Source organism: Lithobates pipiens, unplaced genomic scaffold (genome assembly GCF_037356315.1).
Source record: "Lithobates pipiens isolate NorthernLeopardFrog02 unplaced genomic scaffold, aLitPip1_a1.2 Scaffold_19, whole genome shotgun sequence".
In the NCBI taxonomy this organism is placed as follows: domain Eukaryota; kingdom Metazoa; phylum Chordata; class Amphibia; order Anura; family Ranidae; genus Lithobates; species Lithobates pipiens.
Window position 1 is genome coordinate 520,545,636 of NW_027507764.1, and position 25,474 is coordinate 520,571,109.

The 25,474-nt window shown below is 47.0% G+C and overlaps 4 pseudogenes; all 4 read right to left on the minus strand.

Annotated features, from left to right (window-relative positions):
- Positions 1-9,922: 9,922 nt before the first annotated feature.
- On the minus strand, positions 9,923-10,041 carry LOC143998942 (5S ribosomal RNA; annotated as a pseudogene).
- Positions 10,042-24,296: 14,255 nt separating this feature from the next.
- Positions 24,297-24,415, minus strand: LOC143999331 (5S ribosomal RNA; annotated as a pseudogene).
- Positions 24,416-24,515: 100 nt separating this feature from the next.
- Positions 24,516-24,634, minus strand: LOC143998981 (5S ribosomal RNA; annotated as a pseudogene).
- A 322-nt stretch (positions 24,635-24,956) lies between these two features.
- On the minus strand, positions 24,957-25,075 carry LOC143998851 (5S ribosomal RNA; annotated as a pseudogene).
- Between the last annotated feature and the right edge of the window lie 399 nt (positions 25,076-25,474).

Genomic DNA, 25,474 nt, shown 5'->3' on the forward strand with positions numbered 1-25,474 from the left:
GAATCTTTGTGAAGACTCGAGGGGCCGTAGCTAGCCCGAACGGCAAGGCCACAAATTGAAAATGGCGCCGCTCTACCGCAAACCTTAGATTCTTTTGGTGTGCGGGAAAAATTGGCACATGGAGATATGCATCCTTGATGTCTATTGATGCCATAAACTCTCCCCCTTGCAGGGAAGAGACCACAGTGCGAATTGACTGTATTCAGAAGGACCGGATGCGTAAAAAACGGTTCAGATCCTTCAGATCCAGGATAGGTCTGACACTTCCATTTGGCTTTGGAACGGTGAAGAGATTCGAGTAAAACCCTGAACCCTGTTCTTTTGGGTCCACTTCTACTATCACCCCCTGGGATAGTAAGTGATCTAAGGCCAGAAATAGCGGTCTTTGCTTTACTGGGTCCCTGGGGATCCTTGACCTTAGAAAGCGAGAAGGTGGAATCTCCTGAAACTCCAGCTTGTAGCCCAGAGATACCGAAGAGACCACCCACTCATCCCGGATCTCTTCCCGCCAGGCTTCTGCAAACTGCAAGAGCCTTCCCCCCACTTGGCCGAGCGGGGGCGCTCCTTCACAAGGAAGCTTTCGGGCTCTGCTTGGCAGGCTTTCGCCCTCAGGATTTCTTCTGCCCCTGGGCCCGGCCTTGAGCCTTTCCTGTAGAGGGGGGTTGAGAAGGCCGTCGCCACTGCTTAGAGCTTGATGCTCCGGGAGAGAGAGAACGCCTAAATGATGGACGTTTGCTCCTTTTGACTGGAAGGAGAGTAGATTTACCCCCTGAAATTTTTTGGACGAATTTGTCTAATTCTTCTACAAACAAACGTTCCCCTTTAAACGGGAACCCAATCAAATGCTTCTTGCATGATAGCTCAGCTTGCCCAATTCTTTAGCCATAGGGCCCTTCGCATGTGTACCAACAGGAGAGACAAACGAGATGCTTGTTGGACAGAATCCGAAATCGCATCAATCAGGAAACACAGAATTTGAGGTATTTCTGCATAATTCTCCACTTCCTCACTGGGAAAGAGGCCAAGCATCTGCTTAACCTGTTCCTTGAGGAACTGACACAACCCCACAGCTGCGACTGTAAGTTGCACTACAGTGCCAGTCATGGAAAAGGAGGCTTTTTTTTTTTTGTAAAATCTTTATTTTGAGATATTTTGACATTGAAACACACTTAAGTATACATTAGACAGGTGTGTCAGGACCAAACAAAGAACAAATAAACTGTAGGAAACAATGACACCCATAAAAACTGACCCAGTGGCCAAGAGTTGGCGGCTCAAACCAGACACATGAATTAGGCAAACGGGTGGAGATGAACGTCTGGAGTGTCTTCTAGCTCATACACATCAAGTCCGGCCTCCGTGGGCTAGGGCCCCGCTCCAAGGTGCCTCTGAGCGGAAAGGAGAGGACGGGCCGGAGCCCAGTCCCCCACCTCCCGTCATACAAAAGGCCGGGGAGGCATGGGACCACCCCCAGGGGCCGCCCAGGAGAGGGGGGCACAATCACCTCCAGCAACCTCTCCCAAGCGTCCCCCGGGGGTAGGACAGGCCCACAGCAACCCCCCCGCCCAGGAGGGACGTCCCAGCATGGACCCCTCCGGACAGAGGGATTCCCCCCGTCAGCCAAACAAAGTGGCCGCAGGGCCAGCCAGCCCACAGGAAGCCTAACGCACCACCACAGCTCAATACCACGTAGGTCAATAAAAGGCAACATCTTATAGTGTGGAATACAGAGAAAGAAGGTAAAAAAGAACAGTAGGAAGGGTGAGAGAGAGGCAAGAAGGGGTAGAGAGGGGATTGGGGGATAGGGTAAGGGAGGAGGGTGGAGCCTACTTGACATCCCTGCGAAGTGCAGCGGTCCAGCACCAGGCGAGTCTCAGCAGCAAAGTCGTCTCTCCGTCCATGGGGCAAGAAGGTGAAAAACAGCCACTAGGTGGGAACATCATTGTGTGTGCGGGATCTCAAAGAGGGTTCCGCTAGCTCCAGTAGAGCCAAGTCCAGACTGGAGGTAGCGTATATAGTTTCGGACATGTAGACTGTCCATGATTGCCATATGCTGTCACACTTAGCCCGTGTACCCCTACAGGTTGCCACCCAATATTCCGCTTCTCTGATGTCATTCACTTTTTTGACCCAGTCCTCCACTGTGGGAGTCCTAGTTTGTTTCCAGTAAATCGGTATAAGATGTCTGGCCGCGTTCAACAGATGCGGCAGAGGGCTTTTTTTGTATCTACCAATCGGGATCGGAGGAATGTGCAAAAGATAGTTGGCCGGAGACAGTGGCACATCAAGATGCAAAACTGCCTCTATGCGGGATCGGATGTCCTCCCAGAATGGCTTGATTCGTGGGCAATCCCACCAAATATGAAGGAGGGTGCCCAATTGGCCACATTCCCTCCAGCACCGGTCCGATACCGAAGGGTAGATACGTGCTAAGTCTGCCGGCACTCTGTACCAGCGAGACAGTACTTTAAAATTAGTTTCTTGGGTTTTGGACTCCATGGAGCTAGCGTACGTGAGTTTGTAGAGGTGGGACAGTTGGGCCGCGGAAAAGTCAAGTTGTAGCTCCCTCTCCCAGACCCGTATGTATGTCGGTCTAGCGACCTCGGTAACACAGCCCAGCAAGTGATATAATTCGGAGATCAGGTGGGGAGTGGGTTCATCTGCTACAAAAAAACGCTCAAATGGTGTAAGGAGCGCTTCGTCCCTGATTAAGTGGCCATGGGCTTCAAAAAAGTGGTGCAATTGCCTGTATCGCCAAAAATTCATAGCTGTCTGCGCATGCCCGGTCTGCAGGGATTCATAGCTGACCATTTGGCCACCGCTGAGAAACTGTCCACAACTGGCATTCCCGTCAGCTGCCCAGGGGACAAAAAAGGCCCTCCGCTCCCCTGGCGGGAACCATAGGAACCCTCCCAGCGGGGCAAGCGGAGAAACAGGGGGGGATAGGCCCAGCGTCTTGTTCAGTTTGTCCCAAATCAAAAGAGACTGTACAGTGAGCGGGGAGACATCCACCGATAACCCCCTATATTCCGGGGACAACCAGGGCGCATAAGCCAAATCTCTCCCAGCTAGCCATTTTTACAGAGAGACCCACACTTTTGACTTAGTATGAAATTTCCAATTAAGTATCCTCTGTAGAACAATAGCCCTGTGGTACCTCTGGATATCCGGAACCCCCAGACCCCCCGTCAGCTTCGAGCGTTAAAGCAAGGCCATGGCTATTCTAGGTTTCTTTGTGTTCCACACAAATGTCGACAGAATGCTATTCAATTGGGTAAAAAACAGTTTAGGGAGGGAGATGGGTATCATTTGTAAAAAGAATAATACTCGGGGCAGGATATTCATTTTAATAATATTAATGCGGCCGAACCACGTAAAAGCGGTTTTGGTCCACTGCAACAAATCCGCCTTGATAGCATGTAATAAGGGGGGGAAATTAGCGGCATATAAGGCATCAAAGCAGTTGGTCAACTGGATGCCCAGGTATTTAATAGAAGACGTGGCCCAGGTAAAGGGGAATGCTAATTGCAGGTGGTCCGCTTGAGGCGGGGCGAGGTGAATAGGCAAAATCTCCGATTTGGAAAGGTTTATCTTGAAATTGGATAACTCACCAAAAGTCCTCAGCTCCTTCAACAGAACCGGCAACTAGATCAGGGGTTCAGAGAGATAAAGGAGCACATCGTCCGCATACGCCGACAGTTTGTGCTCCGTCATCCCAACCTTCAGGCCTCTAATGTCTGCGTTCGCCCTCACCCTGCAGAGCAGTGGTTCCAGTACCAAGGCAAAAAGGAGAGGAGACAGTGGACACCCCTGTCTCGTGCCGTTTCGAATCGGGAACCGGGAGGAAAGCACCCCATTCACCTTCACCTGTGCACACGGAGTGGAGTACAAGGCCATAATCGAAAGGACGATACAAGGTTTAGGATCAGGACTGTTACGTGCCCAATGAATGAGTTGGATTGCCCTGATGGAGTTATCTCTCGCCTCCCTGCCACGAATAAACCCTGCTTGGTCTGGGTGGATAATTTGGGGCATAAGACTCCCAAGTCTGTTTGCCAGGACTTTTGCTAGAATCTTAATATCGACGTTAAGAAGGGAAATCGGTCGATAGCTCTGGGGGACGGTAGGATCTTTGCCCTCTTTTGGCAGCACCGTAATGTGTACCAACAGTGCTTCGGTTGGGATAGGCTTCCCCTCCGCGATGGAATTAAAGTAGGTGCACATATGTGGCGTTAAGAGGGGCAGGAAGATCTTATAGTAGGAACCCGAAAAACCATCCGATCCCGGGCTCTTGCCCTTGGGCAGGGATTTCACCGTTAGCACAATTTCCTCCGGCGAAATCGGCCGCTTCAAGTCGACGCATTGTTCCGCCGTAAGTGTAGGGACTCTCGCCGACGCTAAAAATTCTTGAATGGCAGCAGACTTGGGAGGCTGAGCGTGTGCGGGCGAGGCCGGGGAAAGGTTATAAAGTTGGGCGTAAAATTCCTGGAACCCCGAGGCAATCTTGTTGGATTGGACCCAAACGGCACCTGAGGGGGAACGGAGCTTCTGTACATAAGCTTGAGCATGTTTCTTGCGAAGGGCCCTGGCCAGCATACGGCCGCATTTGTTTCCATGTTCATAGTACCTGTGTGAAAGATGCCTGGCCTGCCTACACGTGTGGCGATCTAATAAACGTAAAAACAGGTCACGCAATTCAAAAAGCTTCTGCTTAGCCTCTGGGCTCCCCCCCTGCTTATGGGAGAGTTCTGCCGCCTGTAAGGCGGCCAGAACCCTGTTGAAATCCTCTTGACGTGCTTTCTTGATTTGGGAACCCAATGATATCAGTTCCCCTCTAATCACGGCTTTGTGCCCCTCCCAAAGCACACCCGCACTTATCTCATCCGAGGCGTTTTCCCTAAAATAGTGGTAGATGGTCTCCGACACCTTGGCAACCGCAGCAGAGTCATCCAAGAGATTTTCGTTCAGTCTCCACGTCCAGGCCCTGTGGGGACCAGATGGTAATTGAATGGTCACGCCAACCGGTGCATGGTCCGAAAGGGTGATGCTGCCAATGGATGCCGTCTGCAGAAGCTCAAGCGTGGGACGGTCAACATAGACATGGTCTATGCGCGTGTATACGTCATGGACGGACGAGTAATAGCTAAAGTCTCGTCCCGAGGGATGCAAAATCCTCCAGATATCAAGTAAAAGGTGTGCCTGCAGTGATTTGCGAAAGTGTTTGAAAAAGGCATGGGAGTGTGAGGGTCGGGTGCTCGAAGTGTCGAGCAGATGGTCCGGGCAGACATTAAAGTCCCCGCCTAAAATTAAATACCCGGCTTTAAAGTCTGTCAATAGGTCAAGGGTAGCGTCCAGGAAGGTAAGCTGATCAGAGTTGGGGGCGTATAAGGAGGCGAATGTGTACATACACCCAGCTATGGTGCCCTTTAGGAAAACAAATCAGCCCTGAGGGTCAATTTTGCTATCCACTGGCTGAAAAGGGCACGTCTTATGGAACGCTATGGCAGTCCCTCTGGACTTGGCCTTAGGAGATCTACTGTGAAACCACTGATTAAACATATGGGTGGGCAACCTGGGTAGGGAATGGCTGGTGAAATGTGTTTCCTGCAGGAAGACCACTTGGGCCTTCAACTTTTTAAGTTCCCACCACAATTTGTTCCTCTTCCCCGGAGAGCAGAGACCCCGTAAATTGTAGGAAATTACCTGGAGTGTAGACATGGGAGAGTTGGAGGGTGGAGGACTGGGCAAGCGTCCCAACCCGCCTGGTGTAAGGACCGCAGCAACAGCAGGCTCCTAGGAAAAGGGGGGAGTGAAAAAAGAGGGAGAAGAAAAGGGGAGAGATAGGGAGATAAAAAACACAAAAAAATAGTACAAAAATACCAACAACATAAAAACAAAACAGCTACATCAAAATTAGACAATGCAGCAGTTTGGGGGGAGATGGGACCCACCCCACTATCCGGGGGGGCTCCTAGCCCCCTCCTAAAGTCCCAACAGGGAACTAAACCCATGGATGGATGGCCTATGTGGGGAACGTAAACCAAAATAAGGGGGAAAAGGAAGGTCCCCGCCCCGCCCACCACATCTGAGAGCAGAATAGCCTCAATTCGGGAGAAAAACCGATCCAAAAAAGCAACAAAAGTAAAAAATAAAAGAGGAGGAAAAAAGGGGTGAAGCCCAGTGTGGGCTGATTGCATTCGGGGACGTGGAGTCTGGCCGATCCCTGGCAGAGGCCCCCCCGCCACGGTAGCCGCACAGCAAACTGCAGACCGCGGAGGGGGGGGGGTCACGGAGGTAGCTACGATGGCAAAAGAAAAGGGGGAAATAAAAACAGAAACCAAAACACATTAAAAAAAACCCCTCCCCCCACCCCTGGTGCCCCGCAAAGGGAAGAAAAAGGGGGCGCCGTGGCAGACCACCTTCCAACATTGGGAATGTAAACATTCTCCGCCCTGTAGGCCTAATCTGATAGTCAAACAGTAACAAGGGCTGGAGAGAAGTCACCAAAAATTCTTGCGGCCACGGCAGCCACAGTCTTCGGCCGCATAGGGCACATCCAGGTCCCTGGAACACCCGGGGGGGGGGGGTACAGGGTCAAAACATCCCATTTACAATTCCCGTGGGGGGAGGCCCAGACACCAGCAATCATAGTAGAAAAAGTCCGCAATCAGCCGTCTATCACACAGCCCAGGCTCGGTATCAGTCTCGGGTGGTAGAAGGAACCACTGAAGAGTTGCGGGTTGAACTATGTCTGTCCCTCCGTCGATGCTTGCGTGTGACTGTAGACCATCTGTGAGGAAGGGGGGGGACAAGAAAGTCGCTCGGGGGTCCTCTACAATCCAGAAAGTCCACGGGATTCAGCCCCAGAGAGGATAGAAAATGTGGAAGATCGTCTTTTGTGCGCAGGGTCACCTGCCTGCCATCCTTAAGCACATGCAGAGAGAAGGGGAAGCCCCAGCGGTAGGACAGTCCTGCAGCCTGGAGCACAGAAAGGAGCGGGCGAAGGGCTCTCCGCCGCATGAGGGTGCGCCGCGAGAGATCCTGATAGAAAGTCAGTCGAGCACCATCAAAATCATAAAAGGGCTTACCCCGCACTTTTTTCATAATCCGGTCCTTGATAGTATATTTGTGAAGTTTACAGATTATATCCCTGGGATTGTCAGCGTCTTGAGACGGGGGGCGCAGTGCTCTGTGGGCTCGGTCTATTTCAATAGGAGCAGTGGCTGGGACTCCCAATATGTCCCTAAAGATATCAGTCAGAGTGGGGACAATATCCCTGGGTCCAGTAGCCTCGGGAGCCCCCTGATCCTGATATTGGCCCTCCTGCTGCGGTTTTCAACATCATCCAATTGCCCCAGCAGTACCTCAAGCTGATGGTCTTGTGTTTGGCACCTAGATTGCAGCAGAGCAATAGCGGGGAGAGTCTCCTCTAGTTTTTCCTCCAGGGCCTCCACTCTGTGACCCAGATGTGTAGTATCAGCTTTAAGCTGGGCAATATCAGCGGTGAAAGCCTTCTCCACTCTGCTAGTGAACTTTTCTAGGTCCTCTCTGGTGGGGAGAGACATAATATGGCGGCGTATTGTGTCATCTCCCATGAGGTCTGAGACCTCTGAGCGGCCATCCAGGGACCCGGGGGATGCAGGGGGGGCCGAATCGCTTACCGATCCTGGGGAGGGCACCGGAGAAGCCAGGGGAGACGGTCCGGTTGACTGGGAAGGCGTCACAGTAGCAGGCTGTGAGGATTTCCCAGCTTTCTGAAGTTTCCCGGTCGATATTGGGTCCATCGCGGCCCTGTCTGTGGGGGCCCGGGAAGAACTGATCCAGCTGTCCCTGCCGCTTCTTGTTACCCTGCGGCGGTCGGGAAGACTGCCGGGATCGTTGGGACATTGAGCCCGGTGATGTGGATCGGATTTCCCCGCTGAGGGCAGCTGATATGTGCGGCGATGGAGCGGAGCTGAGGTGAAGCACTTCCTCACTCCTCCATGGTCAGGACACGCCCCCCCAAAAGGAGGCTTTTAATAATGTTTCCAGCTTCTTATCAGTTGGATCTTTAAATACCTGAGCATTATCCAAAGGACAGGTCAGATTTCTATTCACGCAAGAAACAGCCGCATCGACAGATGGGACCCCCCATTTCTTGGTGAAACTTTCCTCCAGAGGATAAAGCATAGAAAACCTTTTAGGAGGAGCAAACAGTTTATCGGGATGTCCCCAATCCTCATACAACAATTTATCCATTAAGGGATTAATTGGAAAGGAAAAGGCAGGTTGTGGGATTTTCCTGACTCCCAGGGAAGAAACAGAGGACGTAGCGATCTCAGCAGCAGGCATTCTGAATGTGGTATGCACCAATTCAGTATAATACTGCACCTGTTTTCTGAGCGCCTGGGAGGAGGGGACTCTCTCCTCTTCCTCTGATTCATCCGACTGCTCAAGATACCTGTCCCAAGATAGGGATCTCTCCTCATTGTCAGAAGTGTCATCTGAAAGAGGAATCTCAGCAGAGGGAGGGGATCTACCCCTTTTCCTGCTTTCTTTCAGGGAAGCTGAAATAAAATTCATGATTCTCCCTTCAAAACCTTCCAATGTAGCCCTAAGGGAGTCCTCAGTGATGTATACCGGGGCTGAAATATCAGGAGAGGCTGCAAATCCTGACAGGGGCACTGACTCATCCTGTGAGGCTGACTCCAGTCTTGCAGGGGGGGGATGGTAACCTACAGGCATTTTTAGAACCCCTAGACCTAGGCGGTGACTTACCAGTGTCCTTGTTATCTCCCCCTGAGACCCTCTTACAAGGAGACATAGTCCTAAGCTACAAAGCAGAGGTACTAGTACAAAGTGCAATCACTGTTGTGCTTAAAGTCTCACAATAAATATATATGCTTAAACTGCACAACCTGATGCTGAGTAGGTTTGTCTTAGGTTTGCCTGGATCCAATCCCTTGGGATGCTTACTGCCCACAGCTCCTGTGTCTCCACTTACAGCCCCCTGACGCTCTGGGCTGTAAAACTGCGCAGTACAGCGCCGTGCACACCGAACGACACGGCTCGCAAACACACTCCCGCCTCCTCCATTAGCACGGAAGCGTGCTTGGTGTGCGTGCACGAGGACTGCCGGTATCCAGGGGGGAAGGGAATTGCCATCGGAGCTGTCTGGGACCCCCAGACTACGTATTACATTCATTGTGGCTGAGATTGCAGTGGAGACATGAGTCATCTGGGAGAACCAGGCTTCACTGAGCGTGTGTATCTGAAAGGCATGTAAGTATGCATCAGGCTGCTCTTACTCCCCCTAGTGGTGGAAACCAAGTAAGACATACAACTACTCAATGAAGAAATCCATAATATAATTTATACAGGATTAACTTCCCTTACCTGTCCTCGCCGCAGGAATTGCTGAAAACAGACAGATTCCAGCCTTCACCCATCACGGCGGGCAGAGTTGTGCCAACCTTCAGGTTTTTTTGGGGGTTCCTTCTCAGAAGAACCTCCTACCTGGACCTTGTAAAAGACTCTGCCAGAAACTTTCGTGCCACTATGTAAATAGTACAGTAAGTCTGGTTTTCCCAGAGCCCAGTCTTCCAATAGGAGAGGACTTACAGGCAAAACCTCGTTTCTTCAGATGACGAGGCCCGGGTACCATATCATCTTGGGAGTCAAAATATCGGCCCGAGATATGGATCCGGTTTGTTGTAGCCCTTAGGCCCCCGCAGGGACCTGCACAGAACTTTCTTCATAGCACATGTTTTACGTGACCAACCACCACTGGCAAAGGGAAAAATTAGGTGCCTCCCATATGGGAGGGGTTATATAGGGAAGGAATTCTCCTTAATTGGGGGTTAACCAGTGTCCCATCACCAGAGGTGCCTATATAACCCATTATGTAATGATCCTGTGTCCCGTGATGTATGATCAAGAAATAAGCATACGGCACCTGGTATTCCCAGTCGGTCTTCCATCCAGTTACTAATCAGGCCCGACAATGCTTAACCTCCGAGATCAGACAAGATCGGGCACTTTCAAGGTGATGGGGCCATAGGCGATCTCTTTGGGCACTCTCAACCATCTTGACAAACGCCAACATGGTGATCTTGGGAAACAAGCTAAAAAAACCAAGTCAATGCCAACATTGGAGGCTAAGCAGGGTTGGGCAATCAGTTTACTTGCCTGAAATAGGCATCTCAGAACTGCCATCTGGCTGCTTCCCGGGTTTCCAACTCCTTCAACTAATCCCAGGAGACAATACTTCGCCTCCATCCTGGTGGAGGATCCAAACACCTGATCAATGGTTCCTGTCACCTCCGTCCAGTAGCAGATCAACTTCGGGCATCTCCAAAACATGTGCATCATGTCTCCCCCCATGTTCCCGCACCGGGGGCAACTTGCGTCCGGCCGTTCGGCCAAATTGAAACAGTTTACGAGGAGCATAATAAGTTCTATATAATAAGAACAGATGTGACATCCTCTGAGAGGAGAGCCACAATTGACCACAGGCAGTATTCCTGTGGCCAATTATAGCTCAAGGGGGTTTAGTACACACCCCACACTATATAAGGCAGCCAGCGCAGCGGCCTTGTATAGTGTGTTGCGGCGGTCAGGGAAAGAGGACGATAGGCAGGGACAGTGTCTTTACTGCTTGGGAACCTAGCACTGTTACAGTGGGTGTTATGTGCCTCCTGCACAGTACACACCTGAAGCTACCCTTTATTACTGGTGTTCAATTTTTGCAATACAGGCATCGGCAGTGCAGAAGTTAGAGTGGGTGTTGTGTGCCTCCTGCACAGTATACACCTGAAGATACCCCTTATTGCTGGTGTTCTGTTTCTGTAATGCAGGAACCTAGCACTGTTACAGTGGGTGTTGTGTGCCTCCCACGCTTGTCCTTATTTTCGGCAGCTGGACGTGTTGAGCCACATCATGGCTTGGTCGGATGTGAAAGACCAAGCCCTCCTAATGCTCCTCATCCTCTCTCACCCAGGCTCAGGGTACTAGCCTGTGTTCTGTATACACTAGGCTTTCTTCTGTATACCCTATCCTCTCTTTATACACTAGCCTGTCGTTTATGTACACTAGACTCTTTGTTTACCTCATAAATGGCAGTGTATATAGAAGGAAGGCTAGTTTATACAGAGAGGCTAAGGTATACAGAAGGTAGGCTAGAGAATAAAGAAGACAGGCTAGTGTATACAGGACACATGCTAATGTATAGAGAAAACAGGCTTGGTTATAGAGAGAGACTGAGACTATTATATTCAGAAGAAAAGCTAGTGTATAGAGAGAGGCAGGCTGGGGTATACAGAGAGGCTAGTGAATACAGATAGGGTGATGTGTACAGAAATGCTAGTGTATACTGAGAGGCTAGAGTATACAGTTATTCTGGGGTATACAGAGACTAGTTTAAAGAGAGGCTAGTGTATACAGAATACAGACTCGTGTATGCAGATAGGCTTGAGTATACAGAGATGCTAGAGTAAACAGTGAGGCTGGGGTACACAGAAAGGCTAGTTTAAAGAGAGGCTAGTATATACAAAGATGTTAGTGTATAGAGAGAGTCGAGTGTATACAGATAGGACAGTGCATATAGAGAGACTAGTGTATACAGAAGACAGGTTTGGGTATACATCCAAGCTGACAGTGTATACAGAAGCCTGGGTAGTGTATACAGAGAATCTAGTGGATACAGAAGACAGGCTGGTGTATTCTAGCTAGTTTTTAAAGTCTAGTGTATACAGAAGACAGGCTGTGGTATACAGAGGGTTTAGTGTATTCAGAGAGTCTGGTGTATAGAGATGCAAGGGTGTACAGAGAAGCTAGTATATATAGAAGACTACAGCATACAGAAGAAAGGCTAGTGAATACAGAATAAAGGCTGGCTTCTACGGAGAGGCTAGTGTATGCAGAACACTATCTAGGGTATAAAGAGAGGCTAGATTATACAGAGAGGCTAGTGCATACAGTGAAGCTATTTTATATAGAAGCCTGGTTAGTGTATACAGAGAAGCTAGTGTGTACAGAAGAAAGGCTAAACAGGCTATAAAGAGAGACAAGTGTTTACAGAGGACAGTTTGGGGTATAGAAAGATGCTAGTTTATACAGAGAGGGCATACAGAAGACCGAAGACGGGCTAGTGTATTCAGAACATAGGCTAGGTATTCAGAGAGTCTAGTGTATACAGTCGGCGAGTGTATAAATAAGACTGGCTAGTTTACACAGTGTTTACAGAGATGCAAGGGTGTACAGAGAAGCTGGTATATAAAGAAGACTACAGCATACAGAAGAAAGGCTAGTGAATACAGAATACAGACTCGTGCATGCAGATAGGCTTGAGTATACAGAGATGCTAGAGTAAACAGTGAGGCTGGGGTACACAGAGAGGCTAGTTTAAAGAGAGGCTAGTATATACAAAGATGTTAGTGTATATAGAGAGATTCGTGTATAGAGAGAGTCGAGTGTATACAGAAAGGACAGTGCATATACAGAAGACAGGCTTGGGTATACATCAAAGCTGACAGTGTATACAGAAGACTGGGTAGTGTATACAGAGTGTCTAGTGGGTACAGAAGACAGGCTGGTGTATTCTAGCTAATTTTTACAGTCTAGTGTATACAGAAGACAGGATGTGGTATACAGAGGGTTTAGTGTATTCAGAGAGTCTGGTGTATACAGTCGGCGAGGTCTACCGCTAATTGTACGGTAATGCAAAATGTTCACAAAACCATCCATTTGCTACCAGACATGCTGCACATATTATGAGTAATGTAACTATCGCTCGCTAACGATGTAAAAAGTTTTATTGCTTTTCTGACATTAACCGAGTATCTCTGACATTAACTGAGTATCTCTCTGCACTAGGATCATTGCACAGTTAAAACACAGTGACAAAACATTTCTTTTTACCGCAGAAAAATGTGAGAAAAGCAGTGTAAGCCGTCTTTCTGCCATATGCTTCAGAAAATTAATGTTCCGCTTTTAAATCCATATCAATTCCACATCCTAATGTAAACTGTCTAAAATTTTAACATTTACTGATAGCAATTACTGATATTACATTATGATTATACCAGTGGAAATGAACGCGATATGGAATTGTCAAATTAATCATAATCTCAGAGTTAACTTAGCTGATAAATTTACGATTTACTCAACGATTTACTCAACGATTTAAACTTAGATTTTTTCAGGCTAAGTCAATTTAATCTTAAATAATTTATACTATATTCTACTGTACTCCTAAATAATGTACTGTTTTTCTGTATTTTAGCCGTGCTCATATTTCGTGTTATGTTGCTATTCCGACAATCGGCCTTAATGAGGATATTACTTTGCAACAATCTCTTGATCCCTTTTGTGTATTCACTTTATCTGTATTTATATTTACTGCCTCAATATACTTATTATTATTATATTATAGAGATTACTATCTCTAAATCATTGTAAACGTAACCATAGATATAATGTCTACAGCTAATTTTACGTTAAAGCAAAATTCACACAAAACCATCTTTTTAAAACCTTTTAAAGCCGGCACATTAAGAATAATGCAACCATCTCTCTACCTCTATGCAATAGGATTCTCTTTCTGACTCTATTTTGTATATTACTTCAACTGTCACACTGATAACCATTTGTAACACATAACATTGGCAACACATTTTTTAAAAGCAGCAAAATGCGAGAAAGTGGTTGCAGTAGCAAAGGATAGCAATAAAGTTTGATTACATTAATAACACATAATGCAACTATTTTACATTCACATCAAGCATACATCCTATTGTAAACTGTCTATCACTATTAATTTTCAGGGTTACTGATACATTATGCGGATAACCAGTGGAAACGGAGAAAAGTCTGTGTAAGCCGCCTTCGTGCGTAACAAAATTAATGGCACGATTTACACGTTGGAATTTACAAGCTACGTTAATTTACTCTTAAATAATGTATACCCTTTAGCTGCTTAGCTCACACTTTGCTGTATGTAGCCGCGTTAACTGTATTAATGGTTTCATGTAAGTAACCAATGGGGATTGACATTTCATGTCTATCTCACATCTCTAATGCAATTTGTCTCTTTAAAATTTCATACTTTTCCGGTTATTATACTTTCTCATCCTTAAAGACAAGTTGCTGATATTTTATGATTACAGCAATCATCTCATCTAATTGCTAGTCCGATATTCTAACTTGGTATTACTTTGCAAGGCTCTATTGAACAATGTAAAGGTAAGCTAGATATTTTGTGTATTTCCACTTAAACTCGACCTGTTTATACTGTCTCAATATTATCCTTTCTAATTTTGCTAAATTAGATTATAGGGTTTGCTATGTCTAAATCCACCTTTATTACGTATACTGCTACTTTTAGGATAATACAAAACCATCTTTTGCTTCTTTACACGCTTCACATATTAAGAGTAATGCAATGCTACCGATGTGAACAGTTCAATTGCTCTTCTTACATTTAGCTGGTATCTCTCTGCTATAGGAAACTGAATTTGTATTACAACGATAACTCATCTAATATCAGTCCACTCAGTGCTACCGGGATAACTTTTTCATTTAGAGTAATGAAATGATTTCTCAGTCATTTTGAAGCTACTGCAAAAAACGCTTCCGATCTCTTTTCAACTGCAATACTTAAGCTCTGCAATATAAAGGAATATTTAGCTGCTTAGCTCAAACTTTGCTGTACGTAGCCGTGTTAACTTTATTAATGGTTACCAATGGGGATTGACATTTCATCTCTAATTCACATTCACATTTCTAATGCAGTTTGTCTTTTTGCCATGTCATCCTCTGCCAGTTATTTTCCTTTCTTATCTTTATGCTATATTTGGGGTATATTTACTACATTATTAAAGACACGTAATGAACCCGAGTGATAAAAACCTACACACGTCGTTGCTGTCATTTCCTGTATTTCCACTTAAACTCGACTTGTATATACTGTCTCAATATTAATCTGTGTTATTTTGCTATATTTATTATTAGAATAACCAGATTACGATCTCTATATCCTGGTAAACCAACTCACACAAAACCATCTTATTTCTACCTTACACGCAGCAATAAATATTAAGATATTAACATTTAACCGGTATCTCTCTGCAATAGTAAACGGAATGGGTAGATCACTCATCTAATATCAGTCTTCTCAGTGCTACCGGAACAACTTTTACATTTAGAGTAATGCAACGATTTCTCAGTTTTATGAAGCTACTGCAACTAACGCTTTGGATTTCTTTCCTGTTAAATTACGCTCTGCAATATTAAGCCATGTAAATTGTCCTATTGGTCTACTAACAATGCTATGTATAATAATACAAATATTTCAAAAGCAATATCGTCTCACTACAATACTTACACTCTGCATAATAAATATGATTAATGCGACTAATGCTAATAATAAAGTCGTCTAAAACTCGGCTATAGGTAGAGAATAAAACTATCTTACATCAAAATAAACCATGTACTGCCAAACCAATAACGGCCAATTACTTAACGTCTATCAGTCAATGACTTAACAAAATAAACTTAGCACTCTTTTGCTCTATTTTTTATATATGTAGTTCTCTACATTAACTGTCACATTGATATCACCACTGACAACACACTACTGACCTTTTAACAGCACCAAATATGAAAAAAGCACTGTAACTCTTTACATGATTTAGATGTAGTTGCATTAGCAAAAAATAAAGTCATGTCTTCTGTACACGCTAGCCTTTCTGTATACATTAATCTTTCTGTGTACACCAGTCCCTCTATATAGACTAGCCTCTCTGTCTTCTGTATACACGTGCCCGTGACCTATATACACTAGCCTGCCTTCTTTTTACAATAGTCTCGGTGTCCCAGCCTCTCTGCATACACTAGCCTCACTGAATTCCCCAGACTCTCTTCTGTATACACAAGCCTATCTGTAAACAATAGCTTGTCATCTGTACACACTAGCCTCTCTGTATACACTAGCCATTCTTCTGTATACACCAGGCTCAGGGGAATAACATTAGCCTATCTGTATTACCTTGTTTGACTTTTCTGATTTCTGTTTCTTTTCTAGGGTCTACCTCGCCGTATACCCAAGCCAATCTTATTACCCCAGCCTCATTCCAATTATAATAGCCTCACTGTATACCCCAGGCAGTCTTGTGTTGGGTTTTTTCAGTCTGCTCAGCCATCTTCTTGTAGGGTTCTTCGGGTCAGCCCTTGCTCCCTTTTCCCCACGTATCCTCTCATTCACAAGAAGTTCATTCTCATGTCTGGGTTACCTTGGGCATCAGGCTCATCCTATCCTTCACGGGACATTCATTTGGGTTTGCGTAGCTTGCAGGCTCTTAAGGGGTTCCTTCTCATCTTCAGGTCAAGAGTCGGTGGGTTCTACTCTCACAGCGGTAACTTACAGTTGGCGTTTGGGCATATGTCATTTTATGGATGGGATCTTTACCTTTCCTTTTCCACCTATACTTGTGTCTTTTTGCCCTCTTTTCAAGCATACTGACCATCCAGGCCATGGCACACCTCAGGCCTTGGTTCTTAACCACTACAATACAGGGCACTTTCGCCCCCTTCCTTCCCAGCCCAATTTTCAGCTTTCATCGCTCTAGCGCTTTCAGTGACAATTGCGCGGTCATGCTACACTGTACCCAAATGAAATTTTTATCATTTTGTTCGCACAAATAGAGATTTATTTTGGTGGTATTTATTCACGACTCCGTTTTTTATTTTTTGCGATATAAGCGCAAAAAAGCGGAAATTTGGAAAAAAAACAATATTTTCTTTTTTCTATTTTAAAAGAAATCCAATAAAATCAAATTTTGTCATAAATTTAAGCCAAAATGTATTCTGCTACATGTTTTTGGTAAAAAAAAATCCGTTAAGTGTATAATAATTGGTTTGTGTGATCACGGACATATGTACGCAAATGATCATGTACATATGTGTGCAGGTGATCACGTACATATGTGTGCACATAATCATTGGGACAAGTGATTTTAGTGGGACATATGTGGGGGACATGTTTTTATTATTAGGGACATGTGTTTTTATTTTTTGGGGACATGTATGTTTTGGGGACATGAGTGTTATGGGGACATATGTGGGGACTGTGTTTACACTGTGTGGTGTGTTGTGTGTTTACACTAGACTGAAGATCAGTGAGTAAAAAGCTGTAAAAAACAGCTCATACTCACTGATCATCAGCCGGCTGCAGCAATCTACTCTCCTCTCCTCAGCGATGACTTCTGTGTGAGGAGAGGAGGAGCCGATTGCCTAGCAACTGGCTGTTTGTTTACATCACATGACGGCCGTGATTGGACACGGCCGTCATGTGATCAGGAGGGCCAATCACAGAGCCCTGATTGACATTCCTGAACGTCCTATCAGAAGTAGACGGCTCCCACCCGGCCGTATATGTGCATTGGCCGGGTGGGAAGTGGTTAAGTAATATCGCATTTCCCACTTGAAGACTCCGATTACAAGTGGGAAGGCTGGCCGCAGGCCAGCCCGTATTTGTGGGAGGAGTCTGAGGGACTATTAAACCCTCCTCCTCTGTCAGGGTCGGTGTTTTCTAGGGAGAGAGAGACCGGGTTACACAGACTTGCTAGTGTATACAGACGGAATAGTGTATACAGAAGACCAGCTAGTTTATACAGAGAGGCTAATGTGTACAAAAGACAGGCTAGATTATACAGAAGAACGTACTGGATATGCAGAGATGGAGGCGAGGTTATACTGAGGGAGAGGCTGTTTTACACAAAGAGGCTAGTGTGTGCAGACTTGCTAAAGTATACGGACAGACTAGTGTATACAGAGAGGCTATTTTAAACAGAGAGACTAGGGAAAACAGAGAGGCTAGTGTACAGAGACAAGCTGACAGTGAGGCCGGGGTATAATGAGAAGCTAAGTTATACAGTAGACAGGCTAGTTTATATAAAAGACAAAATTGGGTAAACAGAATACAGGCTGGGGTATAATGAGAGGCAAGATTATACATAGAGGCTAGGGTATAAAGATGTATACAGAAAGGCGGGGTATACCGAGAGACTATGTGTATAAAAGACAAGCTAGGGACGGACTAGTGTATACAGAAGACCGGCTAGTTGATACAGAGAGGCTAATGTGTACAAAAGACAGGCTAATGTATACAGATAGGCTAGATTATACAGAAGAACATCCTGGGTATGCAGAGAGCTCAGCTTCAAGGGATGGCCAACGTGAGTAATATGAGTGAGACTCCTCACCCCCCCCCCCACCTACCAGATCTGACTTTCATCCCCTTGCCCTCTCTGCCCCGGTCATCTGGTGGCAGTTTTATGCACTCCCTGGCCCCCACCCATTCATAATCCTTACCGACCTTTCCTTCCGCTGCTCACAGGAACATACTGGATGACTTGTCTAATTAACCAACTTGTACAAGACACCGCTATCCTCCTGTCTGACACCAGTCCCCATTGGAGGCGTTACCCCTCACTGTTTGGGTGGTCCCTGCCTCCCCCTGGATGCTCCACATATACCCCGACCACATTGTCGGAGGGGCACCACTTGACAGGTGGCATCTCCCATTGGAGGAAGGGATGATGGCCCCAACCCCTTGGCAGCAGGTTCTTTCATGTACAGACCAGGGCGGCTCATCTTCCCTTCTGGAGTCTTGACCTTAGAGGGGGGAGTTGCACTTTGGGGGGTCTGAGTGATACCTAGTGCGCTGTACTGGAAGGGCTTGACATTCCCGCATATGTGTCCCCTCTCCCTGGTTGCGCCCCTCGTCCCCCCCTCTGGCCCCCACCTACTCTTTGCCGACATTGCCTTCTGCAGCTTTCGAGGACACCCTGGATGACTTATTTATTGAGCCTATTGGTGCGAGACACTGCTTCCCTCCAGTTTGACTCTGGACCCCCCTGGAGGATTTACCCCTTACTGTTTTGGCGGTCCCAGCCTCCCTCTGGATGCTCTACACAGCCCCCGATGGTGATGCAGGAGAGACACTAATTGGCGGGCCCCAGAACTGCTGCTCGGGTGAAGTCTCCCGTTGGATGGAGGGATGGTGGCCCCAGCCCCTTGCCTGCCGGATTCTCCATGCACCGACCAGGGCTGCTCCTCTTTCATCTTCATGTGGTGACCATGGAGGGGAGGAGTTGAAACTTATGGGGTCCGGGTGGTTGCTGGTGTGAGCACGCTAAAGGACTTGACCTTTCCGCATGTTTGTCCCCTCTCCTTTGCTGCCCCTCCTTCCCTCCCCCCTTCCCTCCCTTACCTCCTTCCCTTCCCTCCCCCCTTCATTCCCCCCTTTCACTCCCCCTTTCCCCCCTTACCCCCCTCTTTTCTCCCCTTCCCTCCCCCTTTTCCCCCGGGGCGTGGATGGAGGAGAGGGGGTAAGAAGAGGACAATCTGCCAAAGAGAGAAATACATTTGTTCGGGGGCTGCATGTACTTTTGGGGTATGGGACGGGGGGTGGTGGATCCCATTCTGTGATGCCTTTTCTGTTGTGACGGGCTCCCTCGTGCATGCCTACATTTAGGGCGAGCTGAGGAGACCCCTCAGTGCTGACAGTTCTATGCTCTACCTCTGTTTTAATTATACTATTGTTTTTTGGTTCTATGATGTTACTGATTGTCTTTTATTTGCATACCGGTATCAGACGTGACATTTACCACTGCAGGGACTGGGGGGACTGGGATCCGGGGGCTCCCTCTCCGACCTGTCTACCCACCAACCCAAGTAGGACGGCGCTTTAAACCCAGTGTACATCTGGTAAACGCTATAGCATAATTGTGCTGTTTTAGTATACAATTCCTGTACTGTTGAGTGCGGACAACCCTTAATTTCCCTCTCCCCCTGGGGTTGAGGTGCCCGGCCTCTTTTTCCCCTTACCTTTCCTTCCATTTGCCCTTCCTTTTTCCCCCTTAGTTCCCTCCATACATTACCTACCCAATACCTACCTTGGTTCAACTTTCTTTGCTTTTCTCGGACGTCCCCCTTCCCCTCCCCGAGGAGCGATGGCAGACTCAGTCAAGGTCACCTCTCTAAACGTTAAGGGACTGAACTCCTCTGAAAAACGGTGGATCCTCCTGTGAGAACTGAAGACTTCCTGTACTGATGTGGCCTTTATACAAGAAACACATTTTAAAAATACTAGCCCCCCCTTTCTACGGTCAAGATCCTTCGCTAAGGTCTACCACTCTACTAACCCCTCCTCTAAGACCAAGGGAATCTCCATTCTGATCTCTAGCAGGCTCCCCTCGGTTCTCCAGGATTCTCTGGTGGACCCTGGGGGCCGATATCTTTTTCTTAGGGGCCACATTGGAGAGCTCCTTTTTACATTTGCCACTGTGTACGCTCCCAATGATCACCAAGACACATTCCTCAGAACTACCCTGCACAGATGATGTGACTTTCGGGAGGGCCAGTTGATATTAGGTGGGGACTTTAATGTCCCCTTTCACCATCGGTTGACACTTCTGCCTCTTGCTCCTCGCTCCTCATTTACTCTAGAAAGCGGATTACTAAGTGCTTACTGAATGACCAATTAGTTGATATCTGGTGTCTGCAACACTCCGGGGAAAGGGACTACTCTTTTTGCTCTTCCCCTCACAAATCATACTTGAGGATAGACTTCTTCTTGATTCCACATGACCAACTGCACTTGGTGAGCTCTTCCTCCATCGGCCATATTACTTGGTCTGACCACGCTCCTGTAGCCCTTACCTACACCCTCTCTAGGAACCCCTCACCTAGGACTCTATTCTGGCACCTTAATGAGAGCCTCCTCCAGATACCGGAAGTTTTAGCAGATGTGACCAGGGAATTGGACCTTTATTTCCAAGAAAACTAAACGCAGGACTGCGACCCGGGGATAATTTGGGAGGCTCACAAGTCAGTACTCCGCAGGGTACTTATCAGGCACGGGGCACGCATCAAACGAACACGGAAGGAACAAATTGCTAATCTGTTTTGTGAACTTGCCTCTGTGGAAGCGAAACATAAACATGCCCCCTCACGGACCTTAGAGATTGAATTGGGGACACTCCGTACCCAGATTACTGACCTACTCCATTATAAAGCGAAAGCAGTACTCCAGTTTTGTCGTAAACTGATGTAGGAATCAGGGGACAAATGCGGAAAAATCTTTGCCAGGTCAGTAAAGGAGTTGAAATCTGCCTCTTACATACAACAGTTGATAGATGAGAATGGCCAGAGGGGCTCTACCCCAACCCAAATAGCCAAAGTCTTTGAAAAATGCTACTCTGATCTCTACAACCTGCCCGATTCAGGGTCCGGACAGGACAATATAGACAGATATGTAACCGGTTCTGGTCTACCAACCCGATCACACTGGAAGAAGTCCAGATGGCCGTGGGACCTCCGAAGGTGGGTAAGGCTCCGGGCCCTGACGGATATACCGCACAATACTATAAGACCTTCCTCCCTATTCTCGGCCCGCGCTTGGTGAATTTATTGAATACTCTGAGCTTGAATGGGGATTTTCCTGAGCATACCCTTAGAGCCCACATCTCGTTGATACCTAAGGAGGGCAAAGACCCGGGCCTTTGTGGGAGCTACAGACCAATTTCCCTCCTAAATTCGGTCCTAAAACGATTCTCTAAAATCCTTGCCACGTGATTGGCACAGCACTTGCAGTCCCTTATACATATTGACCAGTTAGGTTTTATTCCCACCAGGGAAGATAGGGACAACACCATTAAGGTGCTTACCCTGGTCCATAAAGCAAAGTCATCTGGGACCCCTTGTCTTTTCGTGAGTACTGATGCCGAGAAGGCTTTTGATCGGGTCAAATGGACATTCATGTTCTCGGTCCTTCGCCATATAGGTCTGAGTGAACGGATGTTGGCATGGATAAGTAAGATATACTCACGCCCTTCAGCTCAACTCAAAGCGAATGGGGTGCTCTCATCTCCCCTTGACATCGGGAATGGGACCAGACAGGGTTGCCCCCTGTCGCCCCAGTTATTCGCACTGTCATTGGAACCCTTTCTCTCCACAATTCGACAAAACTCAGACATAACGCGACTCCAAATCGGTACTATTGACATCTGCCTACGTAGATGACATGCTGTTCTCGTTGACGAATCCCAGAGTTTCCTTGCCAAATCTCCTTCGGGAATTCCAGATATACGGGATACTTCTTGAAATCAGAGGCCATGGGGGTCGAAGTCCGCCCGCAAACGTTACTAGACTTGTAGTCCAATTTTCGATTTAAATGGACCCATACAGCCCTTAAGTACTTAGGTACTTACATTCCACAGGACAACGCGCGTACGTTTATGTTGAACTTCCCCCCACCCCTTGTCACTAAGATCCGCAGTTTGCTTCACGGGTGGCATTCTGGCCTCCATTCCTGGTTCAGGAGATGCAATCTCATTAAAATGAACATACTCCCTAAATTTACCTATCTTTTCCAAGCTCTCCCGATCCAGATTCCAGTCCCGTTTTTTAAGCAAGCTCAATCCCTGCTCACTCAATTTATCTGGGCCCACAAAAATCCCAGACTTAAGTGGTCACAGCTGACATTGTCTAAACAACAGGGAGGGTTGGTTCTCCCTGACTTGCGATGCTACTACCTGGCCTCCCATCTGGGGCGTGTATTGGACTGGAATGGAAACAAACTTTCTAAGCTCTGGGTGCTACTAGGACAATCTCACTCCCAAATTCCGCTAAGAAGCACCATGTGGTGCTATAAGGATTTACCCACAGAATTGACGTCACATCCCACTATAGGGGCTTCATTGAAAGTCAGTCACCTGATCGCTACCCAAAACACACTCACGTCTTTGACTTCCCCCCTATTCCCTATACGTGGCCATCCGAACTTGGAACCGGGGACCCACTTAGAAATTCCAACCTAGACCATGCGTCTAAATTCGTCATTGATGGAAAATGACCTTCTTTCTCAACCCTAACAGATCCGACAGGGCTTTTCCAAATGCCTTTTTGGAGAGCGGCGCAACAACATCATTTTTTCCATTCCATCCCCAATACTCAAACTTTCGCACGCCCTCAGACGGAGTTTGAGGCTCTATGCAGGAGCAAAGGCCCTTTGGTCCACATTCTCTCTCAAACAGATCACCCACACTTCACCTGCCTGTCAACCTGGGAAAAGGACCTTAATTGCTCGTTTTCCCCAGCACAGAGACAACGCATTATCACTTTGGCTCTCAAAACCTCGCTGTGCACGAAGATACAGGAGACAAATTTTAAACTTCTCACCAGGTGGTATTTGACACCATCAAAGCTGCATAAATAATTCCCCTCTTCCTCGAACATATGCTGGAGGTGTGGAGAAGAAGAGGGCACGTTGATCCACATTTTTTGGTCCTGCCCCAGCTTGGTGGACTTCTGGACAGAGATCCGATGCATAACACAAAAATTCACAGACTTCTCCATCCCGGAAGAGGCTGCATTCTTTCTCTTGCACCATTGACAGATTCCCATTAAGAAGTACAAAAAAATAAATTTTACGGCATGTGATAAATGCGGCGAAATCCTGCATCCCTCTCTATTGGAAAAAATGTTCCCCCCCTTTCATTACTCACTGGCTTAGGAAAATAGAGGACATTAAAAAAAATGGAGGACTTGATCCTCACATCACAAGGTAAACAAGAATTTTTTAAACAAACCTGGGACATCTGAAATACCTTTATATTCTCGCTGGAAGGATGTCGCCTGCTATCACCTTAATGCTCTGAGCTTTCCTTGACTGGCCCCTTGGACAGTGGCTGCCATTGTGTCTCGTCCCCTCTTCTCCTCCTGATCTTTCACCCCTTCTCTTTTCTGCCTTCCTCCCCTATCTCTCACCCCCTCCACCCACTCTCTCTTTTGGAAAAAGTGGAAAATTGGGAATGACGGCCCCACCCCCCCTCTGGATGGATTATGCCGGAGGGACCTGGGGTTTGTGTGACCCTGGATCTTGGTACAGTACTTTATCCGTGCCTTGAATCATTATGATTGATGGAAGGCAGACTCACAGTTGCGAATATACCTGTATCAAGTATTGTTCAGCTGCTTTTTGCTCTGTATTTCTCTGTTGCATTATGTACTCGGGGGACCGTCTTCCCCTGTTTGGAGAAAAAATTATATTTGAAAAAAAAAAAGAAGCCTGCGACACTTGGTATTCCCAGGCGGTCTCCCATCCAGGCATTAACCAGGCCCGACCCTGCTTAGCCTCCAAGATCAGACGAGATGGAACAGATTCAGGGGGATGTGGCCGTAGCCAATAACTTCAGGCACTCTCAACTCTGAAAAAAACAAAAAAAAAACAAGTCAACACCAACAACATAAAAAGAAGTCTACAGCACCTAGTATTCCCAGGTGGTCTCTCATCCAGGTATTAACAAGGCCCGACCCTGTTTAGTCTCTGAGATCAGACGAGATCTGGTGCTTTCAGGGTTATGTGGCCATAGGCAAGCTCTTCAGGCACTCTCAACCCTCTTGACAAACACCAAGATGGTCACCTTGGTAAACAAACAAAACAAAAACAAGTCAACGCCAACAACATAAAAAGAAGCCTACAGCACCTAGTATTCCCAGGTTGTCTCCAATCCAGGTACTAGCAAGGCCCAACCCTGTTTAGCCTCTGAGATCAGAGGAGATCGGGCGCTTTCAGGGTTATGTGCCCATATGCAATCTCTTTGGGCACTCTCAACCCTCTTGACAAATGCCAAGATAGTCACCTTGAGATACAAGCGAAAAAAGACAGGTCAATGTCAACAACATAAAAAGAAGAATACGGCACCTAGTATTCCAACGCCATCTCCCATCCAGGTACTAACTAGGCCCAACCCTTCTTAGCCTCAGAGATAAGAAGAGCTAGGGCTTTTTCAGGGTGATGCTGCTGTAAGCGATCTCTTTGGGCACCTCTCAACCCTCTTGACAAATGCCAAGATGGTCACCTTGGGAAACAAGCGGAAAAAAACAAACGAATCAACGCCAACAACATAAAAAGAAGCCTACAATAACTGGTATTCCCAGGTGGTCTCCCATCCAGGTACTAACCAGGCCTGACTATTCTTAGCCTCCAAGATCAGACAAGATTGGGTGCTTTCAGAGTGATGTGGCCATAGGCAATCTCTTCAGGCACCCTCAACCCTCTTGACAAACACCAAGATGGTGACCTTGGGAAACAAGCTAAAAAAAACAGGTCAACGCCAACAACATAAAAAGAAGCTTACGACACCTGGTATTCCCAGGCGGTCTCCCATCCGCGTACTAACAAGGCCTGACTCTTCTTAGCCTCCAACATCAAATGAGATCGGGTGCTTTCAGGGTGATGTGCCCGTAGGCAATCCCTTCAGGCACTTTCAACCCTCTTGACAAACGCCAAGATGGTCACCTTGGGAATCAAGCAACAACTTAAAAAAAAAGCCTATGGCATTGAGAAATCCCAGGCGGTCTCCCATCCAGGTACTAACCAGGTCCCAACCCTGCTTAGCCTCTGAGATCAAATGAGATTGGGCTCCTTCAG